Consider the following 9054-nt stretch of genomic DNA (forward strand, 5'->3'; position numbering starts at 1 on the left):
GCCTAGCACAGAGATCGTGTAGTTCGTATGCTAAAGCTTTTCTAATGTCAAGTATCTTTTCCTTAGACCATGAGATTGTGCAACTCCCGGATACCATAGGAATGCTTTGGGTGTACCAAACGTCACAACGTAACTGGGTGACTATAAAGGTGCACCACAGGTATCTCCGAAAGTGTCTGTTGGGTGGGCACGAATCGAGACTGGGATTTGTCACTCCGTGTAAACGGAGAGGTATCTCTGGGCCCACTCGGTAGGACATCATCATAATGTGCACAATGTGACCAAGGGGTTGATCATGGGATGATGTGTTACGGAACGAGTAAATAGACTTGCCGGTAACGAGATTGAACAAGGTATCGGCATACCGACGATCAAATCTCGGGCAAGTATAATACCGCTGGACAAAGGGAGTTGAATACGGGATTGATTGAATCCTCGACATCGTGGTTCATCCGATGAGATCATCGTGGAACATGTGGGAGCCAACATGGGTATCCAGATCCCGCTGTTGGTTATTGGCCGGAGAGTTGTCTCGGTCATGTCTGCATGGTTCCCGAACCCGTAGGGTCTACACACTTAAGGTTCGATGACGCTGGGGTTATAAAGGAAGTTAGTATGTGGTTACCGAATGTTGTTCAGAGTCCCGGATGAGATCCCGGACGTCACGAGGAGTTCCGGAATGTTCCGGAGGTAAAGATTTATATATGGGAAGTCCTGTTTTGGTCACCGGAAAAGTTTCAGGTTTTATCGGTAACGTACCGGGACCACCTGGAGGGTCCCGGGGGTCCACCAAGTGGGGCCATCGTCCCCGGAGGGCTGCATGGGCCAAGTGTGGGAGGGGACCAGCCCCAGGTGGGCTGGTGCGCCCCCCCACAAGGGCCCAAGGCGCCTAGGGTTTGGGGAGGGGGTGCTTCCACCTAACTTGGGGGGCAAGTTTCCCCCCTCTCCCCCCTTGGCCGCCACCCTTAGATGGGATTGGGGCTGCCGCACCCCTTGGGGTGGAAACCCTAGAGGGGGTGCAGCCCCTCCCTCTCCCCTATATATACTTGAGGGTTTTGGGGGCTACCAACACATGAGTTTGACCTCTCCCAGGCGCAGCCCTACCTCTCTCCCTTCTCCTCTCCCGCGGTGCTTGGCGAAGCCCTGCAGGATTGCCACGCTCCTCCATCACCACCACGCCGTTGTGCTGCTGCTGGATGGAGTCTTCCTCAACCTCTCCCTCTCACCTTGCTGGATCAAGGCATGGGAGACGTCACCGGGCTGTATGCGTGTTGAACGCGGAGGTGCCGTCCGTTCGGCACTAGGATCTCCGGTGATTTGGATCACGATGAGTACGACTCCTTCAACCCCGTTCTCTTGAACGCTTCCGCTTAGTGATCTACAAGGGTATGTAGATGCACTCTCCTTCCCCTCGTTGCTGGTTTCTCCATAGATAGATCTTGGTGACACGTAGGAAAATTTTGAATTTCTGCTACGTTCCCCAGCAGTGGCATCATGAGCTAGGTCTATTGCGTAGATTCTTTGCACGAGTAGAATACAAAGTAGTTGTGGGCGTTTATTTTGTTCAATATGCTTACCGTTACTTGTCCAATCTTGTTTCGACGGTGTTGTGGGATGAAGCGGCCCGGACCGACCTTACACGTACTCTTACGTGAGACAGGTTCCACCGACTGACATGCACTTGGTGCATAAGGTGGCTAGCGGGTGCCAGTCTCTCCCACTTTAGTCGGAACGGATTCGATGAAAAGGGTCCTTATGAAGGGTAAATAGCAATTGACATATCACGTTGTGGTTTTTGCGTAGGTAAGAAACGTTCTTGCTAGAAACCCATAGCAGCCACGTAAAACATGCAAACAACAATTAGAGGACGTCTAACTTGTTTTTGCAGGGTATGCTATGTGATGTGATATTGCCAAGAAGAATGTGATGAATGATATGTGATGTATGAGATTGATCATGTTCTTGTAATAGGAATCACGACTTGCATGTCGCTGAGTATGACAACCGGCAGGAGCCATAGGAGTTGTCTTTATTTATTGTATGACCTGCGTGTAATTGAACAACGCCATGTAATTACTTTACTTTATTGCTAACCGGTAGCCATAGTAGTAGAAGTAATAAGTTGGTGAGATAACTTCATGGAGACACGATGATGGAGATCATGATGATGGAGATCATGGTGTCATGCCGGTGACGATGATGATCATGGAGCCCCGAAGATGGAGATCAAAAGGAGCAAAATGATATTGTCCATATCATGTCACTATTTGATTGCATGTGATGTTTATCATGTTTATACATCTTAATTGCTCAGAACGACGGTAGTAAATAAGATGATCCCTCATTAAAATTTCAAGAAAGTGTTCCCCCTAACTGTGCACCGTTGCGAAAGTTCATCGTCTCGAAGCACCACGTGATGATCGGGTGTGATAGATTCTTACGTTCACATACAATGGGTGTAAGCCAGATTTACACACACGAAACACTTAGGTTAACTTGACGAGCCTAGCATGTACAGACATGGCCTAGGAACACAAGAGACCGAAAGGTCGAGCATGAGTCGTATAGTAGATACGATCAACATGAAGATGTTCACCGATGATGACTAGTCCGTCTCACGTGATGATCGGACACGGCCTAGTTGACTCGGATCATGTAATCACTTAGATGACTAGAGGGATGTCTATCTGAGTGGGAGTTCATAAGATGAACTTAATTATCCTGAACATAGTCAAAAGATCTTTGCAAATCATGTCGTAAGCTCGCGCTTTAGTTCCACTGTTTAGATATGTTCCTAGAGAAAATATAGTTGAAAGTTGACTGTAGCAATTATGCGGACAGTAGATAGCTTATGTCCTTAATGCATCGCTCAGTGTGCTGAACCCCAAACGTAGTCTGTGGATGTTGCGAACATCGGACATGCACGTTTTGATAACTACGTGATAGTTCAGTTAAACGGTTTAGAGTTGAGGCACCAAAGACGTTTTTGAAACGTCGCGGAACATATGAGATGTTTCGAGGGCTGAAATTGGGATTTCAGGCTCGTGCCCACGTCAAGAGGTATAAGACCTCCGAAGATTTTCTTAGCCTGCAAACTAAGGGAGAAAAGCTCAATCATTGAGCTTGTGCTGAGATTGTCTGAGTGCAACAATCACTTGAATCGAGTGGGAGTTGATCTTCCAGATGAGATAGTGATGTTTCTCCAAAGTCATTACCACCAAGCTGCTAGAGCTTTATGATGAACTATAACGAATCAGGGATAGATATGATGATCCTTGAGATATTCACGATGTTTGACACCACGAAAGTAGAAATCAAGAAGGAGCATCAATTGTTGATGGTTAGTGAAACCACTAGTTTCAAGAAGGGCAAGGGAAGGGGCACTTCATGAAACGGCAAATCAGTTGCTGCTCCAGTGAAGAAACCCAAGGTTGAACCCAAACCCGAAACTAAGTGCTTCTGTAATAAAGGGAACAACCACTGGGGCAGAATTACCCTAGATACTTGGTAGATAAGAAGGCTGGCAAGGTCGATAGAAGTATATTGAATATACATTATGTTAATGTGTACTTTACTAGTACTCCTAGTAGCACCAGGGTATTAGATACCGGTTCGGTTACTAAGTGTTAGTAACTCGAAATAAAAGCTACGGAATAAACGGAGACTAGCTAAAGGTGAGCTGACGATATGTGTTGGAAGTGTTTCCAAGTTTGATGTGATCAACCATCGCACGCTCCCTCTACCATCAAGATTAGTATTAAACCTGATTAATTGTCATTTGGTGTTTGCGTTGAGCATAAACATGATTGGATTACGTCTATCGCAATACGGTTATTCATTTAAGGAGAATAATGGTTACTCTATTTATTTGAATAATACCTTCAATGGTCTTGCACCTAAAGGAATGGTTTATTGAATCTCGATCATAGTGATACACATTTTCATGCCAAAAGATATAAGATAGTAATGATAGTACCACTTACTTGTGGCACTGCCATGTAAGTCATATTGGTATAAAACGCGTGAAGAAGCTCTATGTTGATGGATCTTTGGACTCACTCGTTTTTGAAAGGTTTGAGACATGCGAACCATGTCTATTGGTGTATACACATGAAGAAACTCCATGCAGATGGATCATTTGGACTCACTTGATTCTGAATCACTTGAGACATGCAAATCATACCACATGGGCAAGATGACTGAAAAACCTCGTTTTCAGTAAGATGGAACAAGATAGCGACTTGTTGGAAGTAACACATTTTGATGTGTGCAGTCCAATGAGTGCTGAGGCATGCAGTGAATATCGTTATGTTCTTACTTCACGGATGATTTAAGTAGATACTGAGTATGTTTACTTGATGAAACACAAGTCTGAATTATTGAATGGTTCAAGTAATTTCAGAGTGAAGTTGAAAATCATCGTGACAAGAGGATAAAATGTCTATGATATGATCATAGAGATGAGTATCTGAGTTACGAGCTTTGGCACGCAATTAAGACATTGTGGAAATTGTTTCACAATTAATACTGCCTGGAACACCATAGTGTGATGGTGTGTCCGAACATCATAGTTGCACCCTATTGGATATGGTGCGTACCATGATGTCTCTTATCGAATTACCACTATCGTTCATGGGTTAGGCATTAGAGACAACCGCACTCACTTTAATAGGGCACCACGTAATTCCGTTGAGATGACACCGTTTGAACTATGGTTTGGAGAAACCTAAGTTGTCGTTTCTTAAAAGTTTGGGGCTGCGACGCTTATGTGAAAAGGTTTCAGGTTGATAAGCTCGAACCCAAAACGGATAAATACATCTTCATAGGATACCCAAAATGGTTGGATATACCTCCTATCTCAGATCCGGAAGCAAAAGTAATTGTTTCTAGAAACGGGTCCTTTCTCGAAGAAAAGTTTCTCTCGAAAGAATTGAGCGGGAGGATGGTGGAGACTTGATGAGGTTATTGAACCTTCACTTCAACTAGTGTGTAGCAGGGCACAGGAAGTTGTTGTCGTGGCGCCTACACCAATTGAAGTAGAAGCTTATGATAGTGATCATGAAGTTTCGAATCAAGTCACTACCGAACATCATAGGACGACAAGGACACGTACTGCTTCGGAGTGGTACGGTAATCCTGTCTTGGAGGTCATGTTGCCAGACAACAATGAACCTATGAGCTATGGAGAAGCGATGGTGGGCCCGGGTTCTGACGAATGGCTCAAGGCCATAAAATCCGAGAAAGGATCCATGACTTTGGAAGAAATACTTGATGGTCGTAAGGCCATTGGGTATAGATGGATTTTAAAAGGAAGACAGACAATGATGGTAAGAATCACCATTAAGAAAGCTCGACTTGTCGTTAAGATGTTTTCCGACAAGTTCAAGGAGTTGACTACGGTGAGGCTTTCTCACTCGTAGCGATGCTAAGAGTCTGTTGGAATTGGACTAGCAGTTACTGCATTATTTAGGAAATCTTGCATATAGGATGTCAAGACATTGTTTCCTTGACAGTTTTCTTGAGGAAAGGTTGTATGTGATACAACCAGAAGGTCTTTGACAATCCTGAAAGACGCTAACAAATATGCAAAGCTCCAGCAATCCTTCTAAGGACTGGAGTAAGCATCTCGGAGTTGGAATGTACGCTTTGATGAGATGATCAAAGATTTTGGGTTTATACAAAGTTTGTGAGAAACTTGTATTTCCAAAGAAGTGAGTGGGAGCACTATAGAATTTCTGATGGGTATATGTTGTTGACATATTGTTGATCAGAAATGATGTAGAATTTCTGGAAAGCATATAGGGTTATTTGAAAGGTGTTTTTCAATAGAAAACCTGGATTAAGCTACTTGAGCATTGAGCATCAAGATCTATGAGGATAGATCAAAAACGCTTAATGGTACTTTCAAATGAGCATATACCTTGACATGATCTTGAAGGTGTTCAATATGGATCAGTCAAAGAAAGAGTTCTTGCCTGAGATGTAAGGTACGAAGTTAAGACTTAAAACTCGACCACGGCAGAATAGAGAGAAAGGACGAAGGTCATCCCCTATGCTTCAGACGTAGGCTCTATAGTATGCCATGTTGTGTACCGCACTGGAAGTGTGCCTTGCCATGAGTCTGGCAAGAGGGTACAAAGGTGATCAAGGAGTGGATCACCAGATAGCGGTCAAAAATTGTCCTTGGAGTAAATAAGGACATGTTTCTCGATTATAGAGGTGATAAAGAGTTCGGCGTAAAGGGTTACATCGATGCAAGCTTTAACACCTATCCAAATGACTCTGAGTAGCAAACCGGATACGTATAGTGGAGCAACCATTTGGAATAGCTTCAAGTGGAGCGTGGAAGCAGCATTTACAATATGACATAGAGAATTGCGAAATACATACGGATCTGAATGTTGCAGACCCGTTGACTAAAACCTCTCTCACAAGCAAAACATGATCAAACCCCAGAACTCATTGAGTCTTAATCACATGGTGATGTGAACTAGTTTAGTGACACTAGTAAACTCTTTGGATGTTGGTCACATGGAGATGTGACCTATCAGTGTTAATCACATGGCGATGTGAACTAGATTATTGACTCTAGTGCAAGTGGGAGACTGTTGGAAATATGCCCTAGAGGCAATAATAAATAAGTTATTATTATATTTCCTTGTTCATGATAATCGTTTATTATCCATGCTATAACTGTATTGATAGGAAACTCAGATACATGTGTAGATACATAGACAACACCATATCCCTAGTAACCCTCTAGTTGACTAGCTCGTTGATCAATAGATGGTTACGTTTTCCTGACCATGGACACTGGATGTCATTGATAACAGGATCACATCATTAGGAGAATGATGTGATGGACAAGACCCAATCCTAAGCCTAGCACAGAGATCGTGTAGTTCGTATGCTAAAGCTTTTCTAATATCAAGTATCTTTTCCTTAGACCATGAGATTGTGCAACTCCCGGATACCATAGGAATGCTTTGGGTGTACCAAACGTCACAACATAACTGGGTGACTATAAAGGTGCACTACAGGTATCTCTGAAAGTGTCTGTTGGGTTGGCACGAATCGAGACTGGGATTTGTCACTCATGTAAACGGAGAGGTATCTCTGGGCCCACTCGGTAGGACATCATCATAATGTGCACAATGTGACCAAGGGGTTGATCACGGGATGATGTGTTACGGAACAGGTAAAGAGACTTGCCGGTAACGAGATTGAACAAGGTATCGGCATACCGACGATCGAATCTCGGGCAAGTATAATACCGCTGGACAAAGGGAATTGAATACGGGATTGATTGAATCCTCGACATCGTGGTTCATCCGATGATATCATTGTGGAACATGTGGGAGCCAACATGGGTATCCAGATCCCGCTGTTGGTTATTGGCCAGAGAGTTGTCTCGGTCATGTCTCCATGGTTCCCGAACCCGTAGGGTCTACACACTTAAGGTTCGATGATGCTAGGGTTATAAAGGAAGTTTGTATGTGGTTACCGAATATTGTTCGGAGTCCCGGATAAGATCCCGGACGTCACGAGGACTTCCGGAATGGTTCGGAGGTAAAGATTTATATATGGGAAGTCCTGTTTTGGTCACCGGAAAAGTTTCGGGTTTTATCGGTAACGTACCGGGACCACCGGGAGGGTCCTGGGGGTCCACCAAGTGGGGCCACCGGCCCCGGAGGGCTGCATGGGCCAAGTGTGGGAGGGGACCAGCCCCAGGTGGGCTGGTGCGCCCCCCCCCCCCCACAAGGGCCCAAGGCGCCTAGGGTTTGGGGAGGGTGTAACACCCCGGATTTGATGCGCCAGGTGTCTGCCAGTCATTCGCCGTCGTTGCCATGTCATTTTCTTGCGTGTTGCATTTTATCATGTCATCATGTGCATTTCATTTTGCATACGTGTTCTCTCATGCATCTGAGCATTTTCCCCGTTGTCCGTTTTGCAATCCGGCGCTTCTATGTCATCCGGCGTCCCCTTCTTGCCTCTCTTCGTTTGCGGGTATTAAACTTTCTCGGAATGGCCCGATGCTTGCCTAGTGGCCTTGGTATACCACCGGTAGACCGCCTGTCAAGTTTTGTGCCATTTGGCGGTCGTTTGGTACTCCAACGGTAAACCGCGTAGCCCGTAAGCCTCCTTTCTCTTTGCAGCCCAACACCCTTCCAAAGTGGCCCAAAACCCAGCAAAGTCCCCTCCATGCTCTCGGTCGTTCGATCACGATCGTGTGGGCGAAAACCGTGCCTCATTTGGACTCTCCTAGCTCCCAGAAACTATATATATGCCCTTCCCGTCCAAATTCGCGGATGAAAATCCCCCGAAACCCTAAAATCGCCCTCCGCCGCCACCGGACGCGTCCGCGACGGCCGGACATGTCCGCCGCCGCCGCGCCCAGCCAACCCCGCTCCACCACGTCAGCGCGCCGCCGCTCTCTCTCTCCTCGCGCCCACGCCGGCCCGCCGGGGCCCGAGCGAGGCCCGCCCGGCCCGATCCGGTCGCGTCACCGCCCGCGCTGGCCGGGGCCGCCGCCGCCCGCCGCCTCGCGACCCCGTCGCCGGATCTCCGCCGCCGCGGCCTTCGCTGCCGCCACCCGGCCCCGCGCCCGTCCTGGCGCCGCCCCCAAGCATCCTCCGCCGCCGCGCCCTCCGGCAGGTCCCCGGCCGAGCTGCGCCGCCCGGCCCCTCTCTACCCAGCTCCTCTCGCCCTCGCCCGTCCCCGACCGCGGCCGCGCCGCCCGGCCGCGAGCGCCCCGCCACCTCCTCGCCTCCGTTGTGCCTCGCCCCGGGGCGGATCCGGCGAGCTCCGCCCGGGAGCACCCCGTCCCCGCCTTCGCCGACCTTCTCCGGCGACGAACTCTGGCGAGATCCGCGGCGGTTGACTTTTCCCCGAGGTCCAAAAATCATCTAAGTCCCCAAGTTTTTGTCATTTTCATGCCATGTTCAACCTGCTGTATCTCTGTGCATGTAGCTCCGTTTCGTGCGTGTAATATGTCAAATTGTTCGTCTCAACGAGTACATCATTTGTTCCATTGCATCATAGTCATTTGAGGTT

Source organism: Triticum dicoccoides, chromosome 2B, assembly GCF_002162155.2.
Source record: "Triticum dicoccoides isolate Atlit2015 ecotype Zavitan chromosome 2B, WEW_v2.0, whole genome shotgun sequence".
NCBI lineage: Eukaryota > Viridiplantae > Streptophyta > Magnoliopsida > Poales > Poaceae > Triticum > Triticum dicoccoides.